Genomic DNA, 26526 nt, shown 5'->3' with positions numbered 1-26526 from the left:
TGGTGTGGCACCACGGTATATCGTATCCTGTCGAGTTCTTGCAAAATAGCCTTCTGCAGGTAGTAGCCACCTGTTTCCCCCTTTCTGCCCCTTCACTGTTATATTCTAGTATGATACCCTTTGTAGCTTCTCCCCCGGACATTCTTTCAAGCTGAATATAGTTATCTGCATCCTCCCCTTCATCTATCAATTGCACTTCTACTGTGTGCCCCTGGAACTGCCCTCTACTTCTGCCTAAAGATAGACACATCCGACATCTTGTGTGTCCCTGTGATATGCGGGATGAGTGAGCACAAATAGCAGCTGCCATTGGTGCCCCCTCGCCCCACCCTCTTCATCTCGTTGTGCCACACATTTTCAGAAGTCGTGTCTCCTCCCTCTCCAATGGGATCATAGAACATTTCAACATTAGATCTACTTCTTTTGGGGCGTGTCCCCCTCCCACTAGCTGGTGCATCTTCATTACCGTAATGCAGAGAAAATACATAAAGCAGAAGACAAAGAAACAAAACAATCCTGCCCCCATTATTTTCATATCAAGCTTAGTTTTCCCCCCACTCCCCCATTGATCCCTTATCCATTATATTCTTCATTTGGGGGCTTTATATACATTTTGATAGCTGAATACAAAGTCATTGAGAATTGTGCCATGCTCCCCATCAAGTTGCGCTGCTCTCGTTCTCTTCCACCGTGCTGTTGTTGACCTTGCAGACGTCTGTTGCATGCGTGCATGCCCTTCGTTCTTTAACTCTGACAGCTGTGGGCATTGCCTATATGACCTTGTGGGGACCACAAAACCTAGGCTCTTTCCACTTCGATGCGTTATGGACGAAAATGTTACCGCTTGTTTTGTTCCTTTCCCCCCTTCTCCTCCCCTCTCCCTCACATTGAGCAATTCTCCGGCTCTACCAGAAATGTCGTCGGGCCTAGTACGATAGTCGCCTGTCTGTTCCCATTTCCTTCCCATCTGTGTCATAGCTCTTGCACTATCTGAAATGTCGTCGGGCCGAGTACGATAGTCGGCTGTCTGTTCCCATTTCCTTCCCATCTGTGTCATAGCTCTTGCACTATCTGAAATGTCGTCGGGCCGAGTACGATAGTCGGCTGTCTGTTCCCATTTCCTTCCCATCTGTGTCATAGCTCTTGCACTATCTGAAATGTCGTCGGGCCGAGTACGATAGTCGGCTGTCTGTTCCCATTTCCTTCCCATCTGTGTCATAGCTCTTGCACTATCTGAAATGTCGTCGGGCCGAGTACGATAGTCGCCTGTCTGTTCCCATTTCCTTCCCATCTGTGTCATAGCTCTTGCACTATCTAAAATGTCGCCAGGCCGAGTACGATATTTCTTTTTCACATTCTTGTTGTTCATGCCCTGTACGAATGTTTTGTATTTTTCCCGTGTACCCTTCCTTGTCATGAAGTGCTTTGAAACACATGGGCCTCATTACGAGGTAGGAGGTAAGGGATTACCGGCACCGGTAAGGGTGCCGGTGTCGGTAATCCCTCAGCTCTGTTTTCCGAGGTCCCTTAGCGGGTCCCTTCCTTAACGCCTGGTCTGACCAGGTGTTAAGGACGAGATCCGCTAAGGGACTTCACAGCAAATTGCGGTACCGTTATTAGCTATTTCCCCATTCCCATTGAGCCCTATGGGGGCTCAAATGGGAATGGGGAATGGTTCTCAGAATGGGAACTTACTGGGTCCTCCAAGGTTGGAATGACCCGGTAAATACCCATTCTGAGAACCCGGACCCGGTAAGCAGTAAAGGGGTAGCCATGGTGCTAATAGCACCATGGCTACCCCCTACCGTGTAATGAGGCCCATTGTGTATAGGCGCTTTATAAATAAACCATCATATCATATCATGTTTAAGCAACCTCAATGATTTGCATTGATGTACACAGATCTACCCTGCTTCCTCCTGATGAGACATCTTTTCCTGAAACATGTGTAGAGGATTCAAAACTGAGGGATCAAAATAGATCTTTTTGAAGGATTCATTGCATTAAGAGCACTAATAAACCAGAAGACCACCAAACCAGTGGTCTTGTTATTTATCACGACTACAAACCCAAACTCAAAAGAATTCCTGGTCGGCGCGAAAATTGTGCTCCATTTTCTATTTGTCATCTGCAGCGGTTATTGGGCAGACACAATACTCGGAGCACTATGCCAGCGACAACAACACCAAAATAACAATGGATCTGTTTGCCATAGGTTTGAAACATGCCTGCACACTATTAAACTACATCACTCATGGAGCCCGCCCCTCACCTCTGTCACACTGGAAGAGCAGCAAGAAAGCACTGTGCATGGCACCTGGTATCGTCCCAATCCTGCATCGAAAATATGAAAGACGTTATGTGCTCAGACAACCGAACCAAACGTACCCTCGAACTGAAGTGGTGGAAGGAAGTCTGCAGACACCACCAGACATAGAAGAACTATAAGTGAAGCCTGACAGGTGTAAATTGACGTCATGAAGAAAGACGCGAGGAAGCACTGAAACTATATACAAAGACAAAGAATGCAGCTGTAACTGAAGTAATAAGGTGAATATACATGCAAGAGCAAAGAAATCATGTATGCTAAGAAGACACTGGAGAAGAGATGCAGTAGATGTGTATACGCAGAACGCAGGGCAGATGAGGAAATATAGAAGCTTGCTGCAGTAGAAAATATAACACGGGTAAAGCAGCATAATGACAAGATGGATGCCGGTTTCGTGTAATAGTGAGCTAAAAGCCCCAAGGAGAGAGACCGAGGCAGAAGGGCTGACAGGCACTGGAATACACATTCATGCAAGAACAAAGAATATTTGTTTGGCTAAGGATCAAGGATGCCACAGTGAGAAGCAACTGCAAGGTACAAACGGAGTCAAAGAGGATAAGCCATGTACACAAGACATATTTCTCTTAGATTAAGCAAAGGAGTAAACATCTGTGAGAGCCAAGTGTTGGACAATTAAAAGTGAAGAAAGCATGTGCAGGACGGAGCAACCAAGTCCCCAGAGGCCAAAGAGAGTAATAGCACCCAGTATAACTGAATCAAGTAGCACTAAATAGGAGGACAGAATGTCAAGGTCAACTACAAAGAAGAGGCCTTGGCTTAAGGCCTAACTGATGAGCGATGTTGGGCTAATTGGCCAAGTGGGCAGTTGTCCGACGTTGTTCCCCGCACCTGGGTTTCGTTCTTCTTACTTGCGGAAAAGAAGCCGAATGTCCATGGTTGGAAGAGGACGCCACCCAATCAGGATGGCCTATGTGATGATGGACTATACATTGTTGCAGAAGCCATTCTGCTGCTATTATCTGTATTATACGTGGTTAGAGGTTGTTCTAGGCCTAGCTACTCGATAAGGAAATAAGCGATAGCTATATATGTCCCCTTAACCTATTGCTCTGCTCAATACCTTTTAACTATTTGCCAATTATGATGACGTCATAGATGATGCATATTGTGGTATAAAGCCTTTGTATAATGGGAATGTATTTTGAGAGCGAGTAATCTGCGACTTGTTATGCTTGTCGGATTTCCCTGCTTTATTGAACTGATAATAAAGTGGTGCGTTGCCATATTCTGTGAGTCTGTCCGGTTATTAGTTGTTATAGTAACACAGTCCACTGTCCAGCCATTGATACGTTTGGGGGCTACTGCACAAGGCTCAGTAGTAAGCGGCCACTGCGTGCAAATTTGGGGCTCGTAAAAAAAAACCAATGTGACAGCGACCCACAGAGAAAGGGCAGGGGCGGGGGAAACGAGATTAAAGCTGGAGACTACGGGCCAGATTCCTCGCTAGTCTCTATTTCTCCACTGCTCTCATACTCCCATATTTCCATGCCCCCAGCACTCTCTCATCCCCCTTAAGGGGCCACTTTAAAAAAAAAAAAATAGCGGTTCTTGATGGATTCCTCCAGCTTCAAAACACTGTTATATTTACGCAGTTTAATGCTACTCAATCTGTTAGCCTCGGTAGGGGGAAGGGCGGACTCATCCCAGATGTGGAAACGTCGAAATAAGGCTGGTGTTATGTCAGAGGTGAGCGCTTAACCCATGAACCATCCACTCTCCCAGCAGATGTGTTGCTAGGCCTGGAAAAGATCTGGTGCTAAGCTAATGTAGGGACTGGCGGGACTCGCGCTAGCTATAGCCTTTTGGTTGTACTCCCTAAGCTTCTATTCGGGGATACAACCAAAAGACCCCGTGGCATTAACCCCCTCACCCCCCTGCCCCCCCAGCAACGCCTCTGTCTCCCAGTGAGATGCAAAACTAATGTCATCCCTAGAAGCTCACAAAATCTTAGGATGCGTGGCCTGAGAGGCGAAAGAAACTATACAGCCTTTATAAGAGGACTGGCCTATGTAACTAGGACTGGCCTGACACACTTGCTATATTCATGTATCAGAAAATATGACCGACATGAAAGCAGAAACATCTGTTAATTAAAAAAATATATATATATATATATATATATATAGTATATAATCCAACTAATTATTATTAGGAAAAAACGAATGCAAAAGAAGGGAATTACAAGAAGAAATCAAAATAGCTAATTACAAAATCCAACCTCCATAAGGTAGCTCAGGATGTTAAAGTTCCCACTGCTTAGGCTTGTACAGCAGATCAGAAATCCCAGTATCGGGCAAATAGCCCTAGGGGTTAGCGTGCCTGCACTAGCCGTCTGTGTGTAACCTGCCGGACAGACCCCCCTGCAGCCCCACGCACACTGTTCCGGCCCACCCCCAACACATGGAACATCTACTCTACACATTCTGGCTCATAAAAACAAACAACTGTAAACGTCTTCTCTTCTGGGGATGGAGGGTGCAAGGCGCTAACATCTTTCTAGCTGCACTGTGCGGGGACGAGTACCGAGTTGTCTCCTATTGTGTTTCAATGACCCGAGGTTTATTGCACGGACACCAGCAGGGTCTGATCACAAAGCTGGAGTGCCAACCCTGGTAGGGCCCTGGCCCACTTAAAGCCACGCTGTCTCCTCTAGTTCATCCGTGTTCCTGTTCCTACCGCGTTTCTTTCTCGTCCTCTCTCGCACAGGCATTTTGATATCCCCTCCTCTCCCTCCATCTCATCGTTCTTCCTCGCCTTGCTTGTCTTTCTCTCCCTTTTTCCTCACGCGTTCTCTCGGCAGAGATGGCGTTAGGGCCTTTCATCCTTTTCAAATGAAAGGGGCCCCTAGGCACTATCTGTTGGTTAAACTACAATATTACTTTTACTGGCTGTTCTTGATGAAGATAAAGCACAGCCTTCAAAAGAGAACATGCAGTTTATGTTACCTTGCAACGCCCGGGTAGCTGGACTGGAAGTCTGGAACCCGTTTGCGGCCTGCTATCAGCTGGGGCCCTCTCATTCCTGTGTTTCCAAAGAATCGTAGCGCTATTTTTTTTAAAGCTTCCTGTGCAAAGGAGGCGTCTGAGGTTCTGTGATTTAAGCTAAAGCATGCCATGCTGGCCACGTGGAGGGCGTTCTACACCTTGGAAGGCTTTCAAGGCCACCCAGGTTTTGATAGCATGTGATATTGAGGTCGTACTGTACTATACATTTTATGACACCCTCCTATGCAGAGGGAAATAGTGAGGACCTTGGTCAGAGCACGTGGACCTTGAGAGGTTTTTAAATAAATCACACAAATTCGAGTTGTTATTGGACTGGGAGTCCTATTCTATGTTGGGAAATGCAACGGTGTGCAGCAGTGCTTGCTCGTTGTGCAGCATTGCTTGCTCGGTGTGCAGCATTGCTTGCTCGATGTGCAGCAGTGCTTGCTGTGTGTGCCGCATTGCTTGCTCAGTGTGCAGCATTGCTTGCTTGGAGTGCAGCAGTGCTTGCTGTGTGTGCTGCATTGCTTGCTCAGTGTGCAGCATTGCTTGCTCGGTGTGCAGCAGTGCTTGCTCAGTGTGCAGCATTGCTTGTTCGGTGTGCAGCAGTGCTTGCTGTGTGTGCAGTATTGCTTGCTCGGTGTGCAGCAGTGCCTGTTCGGTGTGCCACATTGCTTGCTCAGTGTGCAGCATTGCTTGCTTGGTGTGAAGCAGTGCTTGCTGTGTGTGCCACATTGCTTGCTAGGTGTGCAACATTGCTTGCTCAGTGTGCAGCATTGTTTGCTCAGTGTGCAGCATTGCTTGCTCGGTGTGCAGCATTGCTTGCTCGGTGTGCAGCAGTGCTTCCTGTGTGTGCAGCATTGCTTGTTCGGTGTGCAGCATTGCCTGCTCGGTGTGCAGCAGTGCTGGCTCAGTGTGCAGCATTGCTTGCTCGGTGTGCAGCAGTGCTTCCTGTGTGTGCAGCATTGCTTGTTCGGTGTGCATTGCCTGCTCGGTGTGCAGCAGTGCTTGCTCGGTGTGCAGCATTGCTTGCTCAGTGTGCAGCAGTGCTCGCTGTGTGTGTAGAATTGCTTGTTCAGTGTGAAGCATTGCCTACTCAGTGTGCAGCAGTGCTTGCTGTGTGTGCAGCATTGCTTGCTCAGTGTGCAGCATTGCTTGTTCGGTGTGCAGCATTGCTTGCTCTGTATGCAGCATTGCTTGCTCGGTGTGCAGCATTGCCTGCTCGGTGTGCAGCAGTGCTTGCTGTGTGTGCAGCAGTGCTTGCTCGGTGTGCAGCATTGCTTGTTCAGTGCGCAGCATTGCTTGCTCGGTGTGCAGCAGTGCTTGCTCGGTGCGCAGCATTGCTTGTTCGGTGCGCAGCATTGCTTGCTCGGTGCGCAGCAGTGCTTGCTCGGTGCGCAGCACTGCTTGCTCGGTGCGCAGCAGTGCTTGCTCGGTGTGCAGCATTGCTTGCTCTGTGCTCAGCAGTGCTTGCTGTGTGTGCACACAATGGCGAAGGCCGCTCGTTTATGATACCACGTGCCCGCAGAGCGCCGGTGAGATGCACACGTTATATAGTCGTGGAATGTGCGTCATTTGGGGACTAACAATTCGGATGTATTCTTTCTAAAAGTACAGTGTGCGTTCATGAAAGCCTGGCCAGGCAGACTCCAAGTGGCGCCAGTTCTGGGGGGGTGTGTAAGTAGTGGGGGCGCGATAGCTTTCAAGAAAAAAAGCAATGCACTTGTCTGCAGGGGAGTTGCTAGGTCTGGAAAAGACCCGGGGCTAAGCTGATGTCGGAACTGTTGGGACTGGGGGCTAGCTAGCCATTTGGCTGTAGCTCCTGAGATTCTATCCGGGGCTACAACCAAAAGACCAGGGGCTATAGCCCCCTTAGCCCCCCCCCCCCCCCTAGCAACGCCCCTGCTTGTCTGACGTGTATTAGCCACAGTTTGGGGATATTTTGGGAAATACCGTTGACGCGCCCTTAGCAAAGTAAAGAACAGTGAAACACGGTGATTTTTAATTCTCACAAAAACAAAAGTCCTCCCACAAACATTGAAAAAATGGGAGGGTATTCCATTCGTCACTGTACCTAATAAGGCAAAAACTCGTCTGTGATAGTGGCCCATCTTTGAGAAATGGCTTTACTGCAGACACATAGTTACACCAATTAGCCCCCGTGCAGCATTTGGAAAAGGACCCCTCCCCGCCTGCCGGCCCTGTCTGTCACTCTACTGTTACTGTTTCATCCCATCCTCCTGCTCTCAAGCCCCATCCCACCCCCACCCCCCACATCCGCTCTTCCTCGCCTCATTCCGTCTCAGGGGCCACTCCTCTCTCCTTCACCCCCCCCCCCCCCGCTCTTCCTCGCCTCATTCCTTCTCAGGGGCCACTCCTCTCTCCTTCACACCCCCCCCCCGCTCTTCACCATTGCTTCCTCTCTTGTGCCCCCTTGCCCCCCACCACTTCCACACACCCCTTCATATCCCACTCCCCACTGCACTCCCCCAGCCCCCACCCACCCTGCCAGCCTTGTTATTCGGCCCCTGCACACTCAGTGCCATACCCCCTTCTCCTGGCTCCCTCCCTAGCTAGCTCTCTTCATCACCAGTCCCTCCCCGCTCGTGCCCCCCCCCCCCCCCCCCCGGCCCCTCCCAGGCCCATACTGTAATGGTATAGGGCCTTTGCGCTGCTGCCCTGGGCTAGGCGCCAGGATGAGTCGGGCCGCGCCGAGTGGAGGTCCTAGGGAGCCGGAGAGACCGGGAACAAAAGCTGCAGCCGGGCCAGAGGCCTCACTCCCCACCCCCCACCTAAGCATTCCCTCCCAGACCCCCCCCAACCCCCCCTTCCGCACTATACCTTCAGGGGAGCAGGGCCCGAAAGGGGACCCTCCCGCTGCAGCAGGCGCTGTGTGCCCGATGCTTGCAACGCCTTTAACAATGACAAGTGCCCCCGCACCCCCCACCGGCCCTCCAACTAGGCCCTGGCTCTATGGCCCACAACAGCTCCCCACGGCACAATGCTTCTGGGGTAGGGGGCAAGAGGGGACCTTCCCGCGGCACCAGGTCTTGGGTGTGACTGGGGCACCCCCTTGTTAAAGGCCACGAATGACAAGTGTACCCCCCAAGTAGCCCCTGGCTCTGTGCCCCCAACCACTCACCGCCGGTCCCTCGCCACAGCACATACCTCCTCAGGCCCGGTGGAGCTAGCTGCGGGGTCCTTTCTTGGGTCATTGGGCCCCGGCGGCTGGAGCACGCATTTAAAGACCCCGGTAATGACAGGTGTGCGCCCACCTGCTGCAGGTGGGACAGGGGAGCAGGCTTCCGTGCGCGTGGCCTGGCCTCTACCTGGCCATCGGGGAAAAGCTGGGAGGCAGGTGGGGATTAACTCGCCCAGGAATCCGGGCGGCGTTCAGGTGACACGCTGGCGTCTTGCGACGCCTGGCTTCGTGGCACTGGAAATAATAGGTGTTACTGTATGCCAACGCGGTGCTGCTCATTGTGTCCCACTTGAAAGGATGAAAGACGGGTCTGTTTACTGATAACCTAACCTTTGGCCTGAGGAATAAGCAGATATTGGGCTGGCAGGCTTTTCTACGTCTGGCAGCAAGTATTGAACACGTCACAGTCCCACAGCTGTTTTCACAGTCCTACAGCCACAGTCCCACAGCTGTTTCCCCCAGGCCCACAGCTGTTCCCCAGCACAGCCAGAGTTCAGGACGGTTCATTGGCCGAGGTAAATTGCTAAGCTTTCTTGGTTCAGCGTTGGTAGCGAGGCCGAACATTCAAGGCTGAAGCCCATCCAGCGGTGACGAGGTAACGCAAGAGTCAGTGCATAGCACTCGGTGCGGTCATGACAGGGCAGCCCAACAGCCCCGACCCTATTGGATCTGCTGGCAGCGTGCCACGCGGTCGACCATAGAGTTCTCGATCAGCGTCTTGGTCAGGCTGGAATCCTTTCTGAAAGACAGGACTCAGAAGGTCAAGTTGAGCAATATCATCTCTGCCTCTTGACATGCGGGGTACCACGGGGGTGAGGTCAGTCTGTACCCCCTTCTATGCCCCCTCTAGTGCCAGTTATAGGGAAGTGGGGCCTGCAATGCCCACTGTGCGCAGATGGCAGCCGGGCTTGGACAGACCTCCACGGAGGAGTCAGTGGGGGCAAACTGCCCCCCCCCCCCCCACTCCCACGTTCTTAGCCCTCTAGTCTGGGGTCTCCCCAAGCTCCGGGGGTGGTGGACAGGAATCTGGGTGCACTTTTTCATAGACACCTTTCCTTTGTACCCGAAATGGCCGCAGTTGTTAAAAATGCACATTTTCATCTATCGTTATAACACCAGTCTGTGCCATAAAGGACTCGGCTATGCACAGTTTAAGGGGGCCCGCTGGGGGTCCAGAGCGGCCCCCAGTAACACTAATGGCCAGTCGAGCGCGGTCGTGCTAGTGTACAGAGCCCTCTGCCGCCCCAAACCTCCCACCAGGAGCAGCGACCACGCGGCACACAGAGACTTTGAAGGGCATTCGACGCGCAACGCGCCGCATCGACGCTAACCACTAGCTCTATTTATGTAGCGCCTATGGGCGCGAGTCCAGGCGCCCAGAGACAGCTTGCTGATGAAAACGGTCTGAAAGGAGCAGCGACCACGCGGCACACGGAGAGACAGTCCCCGCAGGGATCAAGAACCGGAGAATTCATTTTCCTCACGAGTATTGGGATCGATAACCACAGGAAGGACAGGACGTGTGCTATACCTGCCTCCAAAGACCTGGAGAGGACTTATCCCCCTCCGCCCTTACACCACAGTACGGACGCATCTTAACCATACACGGGGAATAACAACCACAGGATAACTTCTGGGTTCCACCGGCCCCCTCGGACCTGGTCCAAGGCAGCCGCACAGGGCTCCACCTTGTCTCCATTCAGCCGTGATGGCCTCACTCACTGACACGCACTCCATTGATGAGCAAATCCGGCACTTGGGATCAAAGTCCCGGCTGGGCCCTCAACTTGACGCCCTGATGAAGGCGGCCTAAATATACTTCATGACTGCCGAAACGTGAAGATTCCAGGGAACCATAACATATTAATGGCCCCCTGTTTTTTAGATCCTGTTTGCCACTAATTTCCACGATCCACCGAGACTCGGAGGGCAACTTGAAAACCCTCCAAACTTGAATGTGCACTCAAGGCATTTCATTAGGCTTTGAATCTGTAGTATTGCAGATCTTCGCCATTTTATGTACCAAACCGACATAACGTTTGATTGAATGTCAACATTTATACTCCTCGATTATTGTGTATTACTGCGAATTCACACATGCGTTCCCAGCATCAATGAATCAGACATAATGGATGCTATTATTGATCTCGGCTTGCTTCGTTTTCTGAATTAATTTTGATTTGTGCTGTTTTTCGATTGCTCGTTTCTTTATGATTTTGCACTTTGAATAAGTGAAAACAGTTCTAATTGAAACAATTAAACGGTCTTTGATCACACTGCCTTTGGGCGCACCATTGATATTTAGGAGCTCCTTTCCCTCCACTTTTTTGCACCCTAAATATTTGTTTACTGTACGTTGAGTGGGTTACCTTACCTCCCTCAGACCGACCGTCCACAGATCTCCCAAAGTAAGGAGACTGGACACCCGAAAACGAGATTAGGCTTTTATACTAGTCTTGGTTGTTTGAACTTAGTATTTTCCTTTGAGATATTGGTGCACAGATATGTTGACATGTTTATTGGGGCCCAGTACCCTTGCTTTCTAGGCCCCTCCCTACAACCCTAGGGTTCCTTTGTTACCACGCTATATTCCCGCCTTGCGTGTATTTAGGTAGCGCATAGAAGCCCCGCTAAAGCTGCACGCAGGACGAGGGCCTGCTGTGTGCGTGACACGTGACCTCAGAACATCGGCTCACATGTTGCATCATCGTCAAGGAGTTGGTTCAGGGCAGGGTCCTTACGCAGGTATGGCAGCATGTGAAAGGGGTGCGCCCCAGCATCTGTACTATGTAGGTGAACAATGCACCCGGCTAGGCTCCCCCAAGGCCAGCCCTGGGCACATCGCGTAAAACCTTTCACGGCAACAGGCGCCTGCGACTGCGGAATACCTTCCAACATACATGTCAGAAAGAGCTCTGCCCCACACCTGCAAGATCCCATCGAATCGGCACTTCCACCCGTGTTAGGCACCTCAAAGAATGACGTGGGATGTATTGACTGTTTTATTAATTCTCTCACTCCTTTTAAGCACCTCGAAGAATGACGTGGGATGTATTGGCTGTTTTATTAATTCTCTCACTCCTTTCAAGCACCTCGAAGAATGACGTGGGATGTATTGGCTGTTTTATTAATTCTCTCACTCCTTTTAAGCACCTCGAAGAATGACGTGGGATGTATTGGCTGTTTTATTAATTCTCTCACTCCTTTCAAGCACCTCGAAGAATGACGTGGGATGTATTGTCTGTTTTATTAATTCTCTCACTCCTTTCAAGCACCTCGAAGAATGACGTGGGATGTATTGTCTGTTTTATTAATTCTCTCACTCCTTTCAAGCACCTCGAATAATGACGTGGGATGTATTGTCTGTTTTATTAATTCTCTCACTCCTTTCAAGCACCTCGAAGAATGACGTGGGATGTATTGTCTGTTTTATTAATTCTCTCACTCCTTTCAAGCACCTCGAAGAATGACGTGGGATGTATTGTCTGTTTTATTAATTCTCTCACTCCTTTCAAGCACCTCGAAGAATGACGTGGGATGTATTGACTGTTTTATTAATTCTCTCACTCCTTTCAAGCACCTCGAAGAATGACGTGGGATGTATTGTCTGTTTTATTAATTCTCTCACTCCTTTCAAGCACCTCGAAGAATGACGTGGGATGTATTGGCTGTTTTATTAATTCTCTCACTCCTTTTAAGCACCTCGAAGAATGACGTGGGATGTATTGGCTGTTTTATTAATTCTCTCACTCCTTTTAAGCACCTCGAATAATGACGTGGGATGTATTGGCTGTTTTATTAATTCTCTCACTCCTTTCAAGCACCTCGAAGAATGACGTGGGATGTATTGGCTGTTTTATTAATTCTCTCACTCCTTTCAAGCACCTCGAAGAATGACGTGGGATGTATTGGCTGTTTTATTAATTCTCTCACTCCTTTAATTGGCTGTTTTATTAATTCTCTCACTCCTTTTAAGCACCTCAAAGAATGACATGGGATGTATTGGCTGTTTTAGTAATTTTCTTTTTGTTAGCAGGGGTTATTTCTTGACTTTGGATTATGTATTTTCCACAGCGCCCTGAGACTAGTTTTCCGATGAGTTGGCGCTTACTAAATGATGTTCGCACCACTACTCCTACACGCAGAGTATTCTGTTTTCATGTGATGCTAAAATAGAACATCACAATGTGATACTGTGGAAATCGATATAATATTGTGACCCCAATCACATTGTTTAAATGTATGTTGGCCTACGCCAAGCTGTCTAAAGAATACTATGTACATAGGTTCCGCGGCAAGGTCTTGACCTTAATGTATTGTGTAAGCCGCCATCTTGGATCTAGCCGCCATTTTAGGTATTCTTGCAGTGTGGAAGTCACCTCGAATCACACAATGGAGGCCGAATGACATTTCGAGTAAGACTTCGGCTATGGTGACCTCCGCACACGTGAATGAATAATATGTCCGCAGGCTACCTGTTAGGGTCATGAACTAAGACCCTGTCCTCTGTTTAACCTAGGTGTAAATATGTAACTGTATCAGCGGAACCGATCTAATATATGGAGATTGCATGTTCGACCTGGCTACGAACCCTAGCCATGGTTCCAGAAATGGTTAACTTGTAAGAGGGCTGGCCAATGCAGTACTAAATGTATAAAAACCCAAGCATCCCGATGATCGGTCTCTCCCACTTTCAGTGCGAACCTAACGTTGAAGGTTCGCGTGTGAGTCAGAGGGCCGAATAGCTATTTGCATGTCAATTGACTTTGGTAACTTTGTAACTTTGAAATAAAGCGCTTTGTATGTCCTTTGTAACCTGTGTTGGTGTGTTTCCTTTTGGGCTTCCCGGCCTCATATCAATTTCTCTGTTTCCACAGTTGGCGCCCGAATAGGGACCCTCAAGATTGATGCCGGATCATTGAAGGTTGACGCAGACTATCGAACTGGGATCGGACGGTGTGATTCTGCGGGCCCGACCGATCGAGACGCGATACCTCGGCAGCGCTGCACGATCCGATCCTTGGACGATAGTCGTGTGGTCTGACACGGCATCTTGACGAGGGTCCAATTCCGAGGCGGGCAGATTTGCCGAAACCACCGAACGCAGGTAAAATTTGTTAGTTGAAGTCCTTTGTAAACCGTACGGTCCTCCTTAGGTTTGGTCAGGTGTAGTCGTGACCCGGCTCTTAATTTAACCCTGACAATTTGAATTTGGCGTATTGTGTATTGTATCTGCAGACACAATTATTGGACCAGGTAACACCAATTCTTTGAGAAATGCCTGGGAAATTGTCTAGCTGTTTTAGGGCTCTATTCCGCAGCGATCGACAATCTTTGGAATTTAGCCGTCCGGCACCACAGGAGGGGTCGCCGGCGTGTACTATGTACTGTAAGTATGGCATTGGTAGTATTGTATTTAATGACATTTGGCACAGACAGACCAGAAATGCCTCCGAATTTCAGTGGCCAATCAATGGTAGTTTTGAGATCCCCCGTATCGAATACTTAGAGTCGATCTTGCTTAAGAAAAAGGCTAGGCCAGCAGCCTTTGATGTGTTACAAAACTGGAAAAAGGAAGCATTACAGCAGCTTAAAAGTAGGGATAAACATGCACGACGTCATAAAACGAATGCCGAAAAGGCATTGTTATATGACAAGGAAAAACGATTAGATGAAACCCAGAAAATGGACAGAGCTTTTTCGCTCGGAGTCCAGAAAATTTACCCTTCTAAAGATTTCCATGTTTCCGAGGAGTTTATTGAGAAAATATTAAACGGACGGAGGCCTGATTCTTCAGCGCCACCTCCGTATGCTCCTGTTGTGGGCGCTCTTCCCATTCCTGCTATTGCTCCTATCGTTATTCCTACTCCTCTTACACAGCCTACTACCCCTAGTTCCTTAGTTGTCGCTCCTCCGTCTATTTCGTCTGTTACATTACCTCTTTCCCCTGCACCCATGTTAGGTTCAATTTCGGGGAGTCCTGTGTTTATTAAATCAGATCCTGGTGCAGGGTCGAGAATAGTGACTCGTAGTACTGTTCCTGCAGGCAGGAAACAGGAACTATTTGCTTGGGCTAAACATTGCATGGAAAAAGGTGATCAAACTGATGTATTTTCAACATTATCTAATTTGCACGACTTTCCCGAGAAAAACGTCTTTATTGAAGGACTGGGGATTCATTTATGTGTAATGTGGGGTAGATTGCAGACTTCGGATCTCCCACAAGGGGTGAGAGATCTGAATGCCTTGGCACTCTCGAGGGATACAGAGCAGAAAGTATATGGGCATGTCGATAGGTTGTTTGAGTTTAGAAGAGATTTTGAAAGGTTACAAAACGAGGATGATGAAGACGATAGGATATATGTGCAGAAACGGTTCCTTTCGTGCCGAAGATCAGCACCTGAGGAAGTACGGATTTGTACCAGAGATGCGATTCGGTGGATCTCGGATCCATCGATACCGCCAGATGAGGTATATGACACATATAGTCAATACACGGTAGAAATGCAAAGGAAAGTGATCCAAGTGATGGTACAGCATTTACAGGAGGAATGTATAAGGAAAAAGGTTGGTTGCCCCACAGAGTTATTAGGTATTTGTAAAAGAGCTTTTTCGCCCGACACTTCTACAGCTGCTTTAGCGCTCGATTTGGCCTTTCTTACTTAGTAAGCGGTCGGAGGTCCCTATATCTCAGTTGCCTATGAGAGAGGTCCCTCCGACCCTTGTCCCAAAAGTAGAAATCCCCGCCAACGCGGTGGCTGGTACTCCCGCGGTGGATATCCCTGCACATTACGTATCACAGTTTGTTCACGTCCCGTTCTCTCGACAGGAAGTGAACACGATTAGACAATCAGTCCCTGACATCAGGAAGAACCCGACAGGATTTTACAAAGAAATAGAATCCGTTTTGCAGTCTTCTGTGTTCACCTTAAGTGACATGGATTTATTGTTTCCAGTGCTTTTACCTGTTGATGTATGGAAACAGGTACGAACAATAGATGATGTGCCGGGGTTAGGGGATACATGGGTAAATTTGACTAGAATAGATGGGGAACGACCAGCTGCTGAGAAACCACCCCAGGTTATACTCACTTTACCCGATAGAATAGTTGCCAAATTAAAAACTATAATCCCAGAAAAAAGGATTATTTGGGACAAGCTTACGGCCTGCGTCCAAGGGAAAACTGAAGGTACTACCGAATTCTTTAATAGATTCGAACAGGTGTTCTCCGACTTCAGTGGACAGGATTTAGGTACAGAGTCGGGGAAGAGGTTGTTTGTGGACAAATTTGTGCGTGGATTGTTGCCCGACATCCAGTCACAAATTATGTCCTCAGAGAGCGCTTGGCAGGCAAAATCTAAGTCAGAGGTTTTGCATATGGCTCAGTATTATGAGAATCGGGTTAATAACGAAAAGGAGAAAATCGAAAAAAGAAGGGGTGACCTAAAGACTAAGGTATTGTTGCAGCAAATTGTCAGGCACCCCAGAGGAGGTACGACACAAACTAGAGGTCAGTACATTCCAAGAGGAAATACTCCTCTAAGTTCTATCAATATTAATCAGTGTGCTTATTGCCGCCAGGAAGGTCACTGGCGAGCACAGTGCCCTGCCCTCCGTCAGAGGTCAGGAGGCACATTCGGAGGTATGGGTAGGCGACCACGGGGCCGCCCTGGAGCAGGGGGCCCTGATAGGGGTCAGCTTTTACAAGATCCACAGCAACCTTTTTCACGGGAAAATCAGACTCCGAGTATGGACTCGAGAAATATATTTGATCACCCTTCCGCCGCCTATCTTTCTGAGGAATTTCCCTTTGATGAAGTTCTGCCTTATTAGGATTGCCCGAAGCAGCGTTTGGAACCTTTACCTATTCCCGTCATTCAGAAGGGCCCCTATGTTGAATTATTGGTGGGGAATAGGAAACATCAGTTCTTGATCGACACTGGAGCACAGAAGTGCTCCATCGACCATTCTCGGGTTCCAAACATCCCCCTGTCAGGGCAAACTAATGTTTCTATAGGGTTCTCTGGTATACCAACTGTTTGTCCGGTCTCTGCACCGGTACCCGTTTCTTTGGGCCCTTTTACAGACCAGTGCCCTTTTCTTCTTACTTCGAACTGTGGAGAAAATTTGCTGGGGTTGAATTTGTTGAAGAAATTGAACGCAGTGATTCATTGTTCCCCTGACGGAATAAGATTAACAGTCTCACCACAGCAACCCTTTAACTCCCAATACTTGACCCGACCTCTACCTCCCAAATTTGACATTGTCCCAGAATATTTGTGGGCAATAGACGACAATGATGTCGGGATATTGCGCATTGACCCTGTTAAGATAGTATTGAAACATGGGGTTAAACTACCGCGCATTCCGCAATATAAAATTTCAGTTGAGGGCGAGCGCGCTTTGAAATGCATTGTCTCCGATTTTGTACATCGTGGAGTGATCGAAGAGATTACAGGTAGCTTATGTAATAGTCCGATCTTGCCGGTATATAAGAAAGGCGACAATGCAATTCCGTACCGGTTTATAATAGATCTTCGTGCTATTAACCGGGTAGTGGCCCCACAATTTCCAATCGTGCCGGATGTAACAACAATCTTAACAATGATCCCTGCTACGGCTATGCACTTCAGTGTCGTAGATTTGAAAAACGCCTTCTTTAGTATTCCGATACACAAGGAGAGCAGGTATTTGTTTGCGTTCACCTTGGGGAGACGCTCATTTACATTCACAAGGGCACCTCAAGGGTACACTGAAAGTCCTAGTATCTATAGTAGAGCCTTAAAAGAGCAGCTCGACACCCTTGAACTGCCACCTACTTGCATGCCGCTTCAATATGTAGACGATTTGCTCTTAGCTGCAGACTCTGAGAAAGCTTGTAAAGAAGGCACTATATTGTTGCTTCTTCATTTAGCTGAACATGGTCACAAAGCTTCACTTAAGAAATTTCAATATTGTTGCCAGGAGGTTACCTATTTAGGCTACCTCCTGTCAAAGGAGGGGAGAAGATTGACACCTGAACGAATAAAACACATTTCTGGCATGTCTGTCCCAAAAACACAAACGGAAGTCAGAGCCCTGATAGGGATGGCGTCCTACTGTAGACTGTGGATCCCGAACTTTGCCCTAGTGGTAAAACCGATGTTGGCTTTGACGAGGAAGGGCATTTCTTTGCCACTGCCATGGGAATCGGAACATCAACGATCATTTGAGCTTCTCAAAGCCGCGCTGTGTTCAGCACCGGTTCTGGGTACACCAAATTACGATAAGGCCTTTGTGTTGTTTGTGCATGAATGTAATGGATGTTCTTTCTCTGTGTTAACGCAGGAACATGGAGGGAAGAATAGGCCGTGCGGCTATTATTCCTCCGCCCTCGATCCTGTTGCAGGCGCTTTGCCGCGATGTCTGCGCGCTGTTGCTGCTGCTGCTGCGTCTGTAAAACAGAGTGAGGGGATGGTCCTAGGCCACGATTTGATTCTGATGGTACCTCACTCTGTTGATATTCTATTGAATAAAACTCAAACACAACACCTTACTTCTGCCCGGTTGACCAGGTATGAATTAGTTCTATTTGCTCCTCATATCCAAATTAAAAGGTGTTGTGTTCTCAATCCGGCTGAACTTTTGCCTCTCCCGCAAACTTCTGCTTGCGGCGAAGATGGATCACATGACTGCCTGTACGCCACCGAACAAGAAACAAAGGGCAGAATAGACCTTTCAGATACTCCTTTGGAGAATGCGGAAGGGGAGCTGTTTTGTGATGGCTCCTGCTTTAAACTTCCGAATGGCACATCTACAGCTGCTTATGCAGTTACTACTTTGAATAAGATTGTAGAAACTAAAAGGATTCCGCATAACTCCGCGCAGGCCGCAGAGATTATAGCGTTGACCCGTGCTTGTGAACTCTCCCAAGGGCATAGAGTTAATATTTATACGGATAGTCAGTACGCCTTTGGGGTGGCTCACAACTTCGGAAAACTGTGGTCGGAAAGAGGGTTTCTGACCTCACATGGGACCAAGATTCAGCATGGCCCCTTAATAGTACAACTACTCTCAGCACTCTCACTCCCTGAACAACTAGCGATCATGAAATGTGCAGCACATCGGAAGGTCATAGACGATGTGGGCAAGGGAAATGCTTTTGCAGATTCGATAGCTAGACAAACAGACACAGACCTTAGCACAGACATGTATACCTCAAGGGAAGTGAGAGATGGTTGTATAATAGATGAAGGCATTGGGTCTGCGCGAGATATTCAGACTGATGCCTCTGTTGAAGAATCTAGGAAATGGGCTGAAGGCATAGGGAAATTGGATGACGAAGGGTGTTGGGTGGACGCATCTGACGGGAAATGGTTGCTTCCTGATTCTTATGTATTAGCAATGGTCACAATGGCACACGGTCCAACACATGTGTGTGCCCAGCAAATTGCGAAGATATTACAGCAGGTTTGGGTGAATGATAAAATTTTGGAAACTGCAAAAAGACATGTTAGAAATTGTATGATTTGCCTACAACACAATGTGGGTAAAGGGACAGTGACTCCAAGGGGAAGTTTCGGGCCCCCCTCTGTCCCCTTTGAAACCATTCACCTTGATTTCATTGAAATGGAACGTTGTAATAACTTGAAATATGTTCTTGTTATCATTTGTGCTTTTAGCAAGTGGGTCGAGGCTTTCCCTGCCAAAGATGCTACCGCCATGACCACCGCAAAGATCTTGGTGAAAGAATATTTTCCTCGATTTGGGCTCCCGAGGATAATCTGGTCGGATAACGGCCCACATTTCATCGCAGCTGTAATATCGCAAATATGTGTTGCCTTAGGGATTGAGAAACGTTTTCATTCAGCTAGGCACCCTCAAAGTGCGGGGTTGGTAGAAAGACACAACGGTATTTTGAAAAACAAACTTGCAAAAACATGTGCTGACACTAAATTAAAATGGCCAGATGCTTTACCCATTGTATTGTTAGCTATGCGCACCACACCCCAGACTAGAACTGGGCTTTCTCCATTCGAGGTAGTAATGGGAAGGCCTGCTAATATTTGGGGCCTCCCTAAACCTAAAGCCCTGAGGGATGTGGAGAATGTATTGCTTGTAGATTATTGTAATCAATTGACTAAAAACCTGTATTTCATCTACCACCAGGTGAATGCCGCCTTACCTGTACGGTTTACGGGCCCAGGACACGATATATTGCCCGGCAGCTGGATCCTGGTAAAGGCCTACGAAAGGTCTTCCTGTCTCGCGCCTCGCTGGCGGGGACCCTACCAGGTTTTATTGGTCACCAGGACGGCAGTGCGGGTGGCAGGAAAGAAGAACTGGATACATGCAACACACATCAAGAAGATCCCTCACCCGACGCCACACGTTACAGAAGAAACAGAACCCCTTGCTGATGCTACACTCTCTGATCTCGGAGTAGCAGGCAGCGTTGTGAGTGCGTCGGAGAAGTTCTCTGAGCCTGAGGAGCTCGGGGAGCCGTCCATTTTGTCTCCGCACTCCCTTGATCAATCACTTCCGGAAACTCTTGTTTCAAGTTCTGCGACTTCCGTCGCCACCGACGTGACGCTCCCCTCAGGGAGCGACGATACTTTGCTTTTGGATTCAGTAAACTTGGGTACCATCAGGTACAACCTTCGACCACGTGCTGCACGAGTATAGTGCATTTGAAAGGAAGAAGGAGTGATTGAAATACTATTGTCTTTCCTTTTTGGAACAAAGGGAAATAAGGGTTCTGTTGGCTAGGGTTGGGAAGGACTAAGAAGTCGCGCGGCCGAAGTGCCGCCAGCAACGAACATTGGGGCCGACGATCGGGATAACCATGATGCCTGCCGCCTTCACCGCTGCTCCTCGTATCGAACTATTAGATAAGGGGGTGACCAAATCGAACAATGGACAATGTGCCTGGGCCCTGAAAACGTACTGTTGTGTTCTTGTTTTGATTACTGTTAGTTTTGTAACTGCTGCCGTGGGACTTTGGTACTTTGAAGAGATTTATCCTTTGAAGCCTCTGTTACCGACCGAAATTGTACCAACTGTTTTGACTCCCTCTGTACACCTTTATACTCTGTCCCCTAGGGACTCTCGGCATAGACAGAAATATCATAATAACACTTTGATGATAGTAATGAATGCTACGCATGCTATTCTTAATAGGAGTAATTGTTGGATTTGCACTCACTTACCACAACATGGGAACAAGGGACTGGGATGGTATATACATCCCCTACCTCTAACGACTTCCTGCTATGCCTCTCTTAGAGCACTCTTCTTTGGCCGGTGGAATGATAGCATCTCAGGGAACTTCGATGGCACTAATTTGAATGAATTTGAAAAACGTGAATTGACTCCCCTGGGATGCTCGCTTTTCGCAAATAGGAGTAGACCTAATATCGCTTCTATTAGGCCGTCTGATAAACTTTCTTTTCCTTTTCAAAATCTAGTTTCTTTCAAGATGGCTCCGATAGGCAATAAGGATGCCATGCCTCCTTCTTATTCTGTAAATCACAATCCTGATTCTGTCCCTTTCTGTGTACAAAGAAATGGCACTAGGCCAATGGGAGATTTTGAGCCTTGTGTAAATATTGTAAATTTGACTGGGGAAAATAGGCCTTTGTATGTAGGGGGACCCGTTTATTTTGTTTGTGGTAGTTTAGCTTTTCCCTGGTTGCCCAAGGATTGGCAGGGGACTTGTTATTTGGGGATATTGTTACCAGGTGTGTTTATAGCCAGTACCTTAGAGGTATCTAAGGCTCGCCCGCGACGGGATAATGATGGAGATACCCCTGGACAAGTATTCGGGGATATAGCCAAATCAGTAGTCCCCTTCTGGGGACAAATAGCAAATTCAGAAAACATTAGGGGATTAGCGAGGGTATTGGAGAAAACGATCAACCGGACCACGGACATACTTTACAATATGACCTTAGAGCAAAAGGCGATAAGATTGGTAGCACTTCAAAATCGAATGGCATTAGATGTCATTTTAGCTGAACGAGGTGGAGTATGTAAATTAGTGGGGTCCGCTTGCTGTGTTTTCGTACCAGATTCTTCATCAACAATATTTAAAGCAATTCAGAATTTACACACTCTTAGTTCTGAAGTCCATATCCCTGTAGGAGACTGGAGCCTTAGTACTTGGTTTTGGGATTCTCTACGATCTTGGGGGTGGAAGGTGCTTTCTGTCATTTTAGGTATTTTAGGGACTCTGTTATTTCTTTGCTGCTGTTTTCAATGCCTCCCGAGTATATGCGGAATGATAGGGGGATGTTGTGCCCAAGTTATGAGCGCAATAGAGCGTAGAATATATACCCCGAAGACAGCATCTAAAGAATTCATGTTGCAAGAAGTTCTTATGAACAACTTTATGGCTATTGATATTTCAGACAATGATGCGGAACCTATGAATGATAATGCCTTCAAGTATTTTCAAAAGTATTAGGAAAAAATGTTTTAGCACTTGGCATAGGCCAAAAGGAGGGTCTGTGGAAATCGATATAATATTGTGACCCCAATCGCATTGTTTAAATGTATGTTGGCCTACGCCAAGCTGTCTAAAGAATACTATGTACATAGGTTCCGCGGCAAGGTCTTGACCTTAATGTATTGTGTAAGCCGCCATCTTGGATCTAGCCGCCATTTTAGGTATTCTTGCAGTGTGGAAGTCACCTCGAATCACAAAATGGAGGCCGAATGACATTTCGAGTAAGACTTCGGCTATGGTGACCTCCGCACACGTGAATGAATAATATGTCTGCAGGCTACCTGTTAGGGTCATGAACTAAGACCCTGTCCTCTGTTTAACCTAGGTGTAAATATGTAACTGTATCAGCGGAACCGATCTAATATATGGAGATTGCATGTTCGACCTGGCTACGAACCCTAGCCATGGTTCCAGAAATGGTTAACTTGTAAGAGGGCTGGCCAATGCAGTACTAAATGTATAAAAACCCAAGCATCCCGATGATCGGTCTCTCCCACTTTCAGTGCGAACCTAACGTTGAAGGTTCGCGTGTGAGTCAGAGGGCCGAATAGCTATTCGCATGTCAATTGACTTTGGTAACTTTGTAACTTTGAAATAAAGCGCTTTGTATGTCCTTTGTAACCTGTGTTGGTGTGTTTCCTTTTGGGCTTCCCGGCCTCATATCAATTTCTCTGTTTCCACAATACCTACTGCAAGGTGCGCCTAGCTGCCACCTGCCATCTGTAACTGCTTCCTGGCTTTTCTGGGAGCAGGGCACTATGGGAAGCAGTATACATTGTGTGTGTGTGTGGGGGGGGTCGGGGCAGCTCACATTCAAACATGCCACAACATATAACACAGAGCATCCTATATTCCACCAATCGCAGCTGTGACGCAACCACAAGCATTGGCAAAGCCAACCTGTGGTCCTGCTGTAGGGAAGTACCGTGGCTGTGCAGGTCTGCAACCAGGTGCCAGGCGGAGAGGCCAGGGAGAGGGGCTGCAAGGTCAGGGGCACCAGGAATGGGCACCGAGTCCCTGCAGACCCCTGACCCTGGCTCCCTCCACGTAGCAACAGCAGACACAAGCCTGAGGCTTCACTTATAGAGTAAAGTGGGACCCCTGGTACATTGCCTGGGTTTCCTTTGTATCACTTCAGCTCCCCTAGAAGACGGGCAGTGTTTGGCTGTTCCCCAGTAGCACTGCCTCTGGGGTAATTCATTGCTTGAGTCAATTAGTATCTGTCCAGGGGGTTGTTACTAGTAGACTGCCCTGCTGGTTCCACGTGGGAGCAGTAGTCACTGTACCCAAGTACTATTATCAGGGAGGAGGTTGGTGGCTCTGCACCGGTGGGGCCTGTGGCTTACACACCATTCCTTGGTTTTCCTTCTCAGTGGGATTTTCTTTAGGGTGCATGGCAAGGAAAACTCCTAGGTTTTACTGGTGTGCCTCTCGCTCCAATCTTCACGATGGCTCCACCCTCCAGAGTTTTCTCTGAGGACATGGGTATGGTGGTCCGATAATGCTTCTTTCCAACAGCCCCAGCTTCAGGAATTTTCATCTGGGTGGGCCCTGTTCGTGATCAGGGGGGGGGGGCAGATCCGTGATCCAGCAGGAAATGTCCTCCTGGATCTGGAACGATCGATTTGCACCCTTCAGTTGGTTCAGTCTGTTGGACAGCTTTAAGCAGCCTGGATTCAAGCCAAGGCTGTTGGGACCGGGGCAAGACACTTACCCCCAAGACTACTTGAATGTCTGATCAGGTTGCTTGTTAAGATTGCACTCAGTGCCAGACTTAAGGCAAAACTGACAGAGGGACCTGGGTATGCTGGGTGTGGGGGTAGAGCTTAGCGTGGGGGTAGTTAACGGCTGTCAGTAGAGGGACACATTCTCCATGCTTTTAAGTGGTTTTGCTGACAGAGTGATGTCCTCAGGATCACACAATTTGATCCGTTTCATCCCCTCTTTCCATTCGCTACTCACTTCAGCTTCCCTCCACTCCCCTTCTGCATAAGGAAAGCTATTGTCAAACCATGAAACATTAACAACTAAATATACTGCAGACCCCTGAACAAGAGCCTGAGAGGTGATCACAATTTTTATTTTTTTATTTTGTGTATTATCAAAATGTATTGATTTAACAAAAACGAAATTCAGTTTCTTCTAGTGATTGTTCTTCTGATTCTGACTATCAGTCTGGCTATTATTATTGTTTGTTTGTTTTCTTCTCTTTATCTTCTCTTTATTGGTTGTGAGTCTGTCAACCTTTCGTTTTCAGAATGTTGGAATAGCCGTTTTTTGACATTCTAATAGAGCCGCTTCCATAATTTTAGCTGCTGCTATTGTCCATGGGTTTTTTTTCCACCAAACGCCCGCCTCTCTGAGTTCTGAATGTTTAAGTAATGGAGTTAGAGATGCTTCGCTTAGTCTGGCTGTTTCGGGGCATGTCATCAGGAGATGTTTCACTGATTCCACTTCGGTGCGGTTTTTACACAGGTGCCACTGATTTGTTGTTGATATACCTCTGAGAGCTCTTATTTCATTTGTGGGGCGGAGGTTGAGCCTAGCCCTCAGGAAGGTACTTCTTCTCCGCTTGTCTGTGAAGCAGGTATAAACTAGGTTGATCTCATTTAGTTTTTTAATTTGCGGTGGTAGGTGTGCCAACAGTTTGTTTGCCGCTGCTTTTTCCAGAGTCTTTATCCAATCCAGTTCATTTCGTTTTTTCTTTACCCGGTTTGGGTTTCCAGTGAGGTCTTCGTCGTTGCATCCGACCTGTTCCAGGCGTATCTGCTGTTTGCGCGTTCCATGATGAGAGAATTCTACATCTTCCGGCAGTTGTTTCGTTTTTTAGTATTTTGTACTGTGGGGCTGAGTCTGTCATTATGATTTTTCTGAAAAGGGCCATTTCATTCCATTCTACAGTGGCTTTTAATGACAGTAGGCCCAATTCTCTCCTAATTACAGGTATGGAAGTTGATTTTGGGAGCTGTAGAAGTTCTCGCCAGAAATGGGCTTCTAGTTGGTTCCAGAGCACGGGGGGATGTTTGGCATGCCTTCTCCTCTGTACGTTAGAGACGGAAAAACCTTTCCTTTGTAATATTTTATCCCCGGGGTCAAGGAGAAGCGGGCAAATTTTCTATCCAGGTCCTTGGCCTGTGAAGTTAATTTCCGGGTTTTTTCCCAGAGATTGGTTTGCATGCTTGTTTCACTTGAGGAACTGTCAATCATCACCCCTAGATATTTGAATTCTGTCACTTGTTCCACTTTCGTATTATCTATTGTCCAGTGGTGTGGTTTTCTTTGTGCTTTTGAAGGTTTCTCAATAACCAGGATTTTGGTTTTTTCCTTATTGATCTCCAGGTTGTTTTTATTGATGTACTTATGCAGGCTGTCCAACTGCCGTTGAAGACCGATCGGTGTTTGGTCGATCAAAATGATGTCGTCTGCATATAAAAGCCTTGAAATCTTCGTTCCTCCCACTGTTGGAGGGAAAGATCTTATCGAGACCCCGGAGTCTTTAAAGTCACCAAGAAAAGCTGTGAAGAGTGCAGGAGCCAGACGGCAACCCTGTTTTACTCCTCTGTTTGTCGAGATTTCTTCTGTCAGTGTACCTGTTTGATTGAGTTTCACTCTGATAGAAGTTTTTGAATGTAGAGCAATGATTGGTTCCAATGTCTGCTTACGGCATTTCCATGCTTTCAGTTTCGCCCAAAGGAGGTCGCGGTCAATTTTGTCGAAAGCTTGGGTCAGGTCGACAAAAGCCAGATAGAGCTTTTTTTCTTTTTCTCTTGCAAGATTTTTTATTATGCTTAATAGCACGATGTTCGTTGCGGTACCAACGTTCTTAGTGAAACCTGCTTGCAGAGGATCATTGCAAGATGAGTGTTTGGCCCATTGTTGGAAGGTTTCTAGAAGACAGGATCCGTAGATCTTTCCAATTGTGTCTAACAAAGCAATCGGCCTATAGTTTGATGGGTCAGATCTTTCGCCATTTTTTGAAGATTGCTACCACAGTTGCTGATGACCATGAGCCAGGGAGTGACTTTTCCTTGAACACTGTGCTGATGAAGGATACCCATAGGGTTCGATGGGTTTTCAGGTCTACATTTGTTATCCCATCTGGGCCTGGTGCTTTTCAGGACTTTAGATTTTGTATTGCTCTTTCAATGCTACTTTATTTGAGTAGTCTTTCCAAAGTGTTGTGCTCCTTGTTTTGGGATGCTCCTGGTTTGTTGTTGGCTGCTGAAATAGAGTTGTGAAGTGTTTTATCCAGCCTTCTTCGCTCACAGCATTGGTTGTGGGATGGTTTGTGGTGTTTCCTATCCCTTTTATGAGGCTTCAAAAGTCACAAGAGTTCTTTCCATTTACTTTTTTTTAGCATCAGCTCGGCGTCTTGTTGGTAGAGAGTCGCAAGGTGAAATTTGAGCCAGCCCTTATATCTCTTTTGTTCTTCTTGGTATTGCCTTTTGATTGTTGGTGAGCTAGATTTAAGTGCTCGCCATTTGATGTTCCTGAGGACTCTTC

The 26526-nt window shown here is 47.6% G+C and overlaps 1 protein-coding gene across 1 annotated transcript in view; it reads right to left on the bottom strand.

The window, feature by feature from the left end:
- The window catches only part of LOC138520780 (lumican-like), a 127852-nt gene extending 119330 nt beyond the window's left edge, over window positions 1-8522 (bottom strand). Inside the window, exon 1 of the mRNA XM_069633079.1 lies at window positions 8503-8522. The gene's annotated coding sequence lies outside the window, so the exon portion shown is untranslated. The remainder of the gene's footprint in view (window positions 1-8502) is intronic.
- Between the last annotated feature and the right edge of the window lie 18004 nt (window positions 8523-26526).

Source organism: Ambystoma mexicanum, chromosome 13 (genome assembly GCF_040938575.1).
Source record: "Ambystoma mexicanum isolate Mex_15411 chromosome 13, UKY_AmexF1_1, whole genome shotgun sequence".
Classification (NCBI taxonomy): domain Eukaryota; kingdom Metazoa; phylum Chordata; class Amphibia; order Caudata; family Ambystomatidae; genus Ambystoma; species Ambystoma mexicanum.
This window is presented reverse-complemented; position numbering and strand designations above follow the sequence as displayed.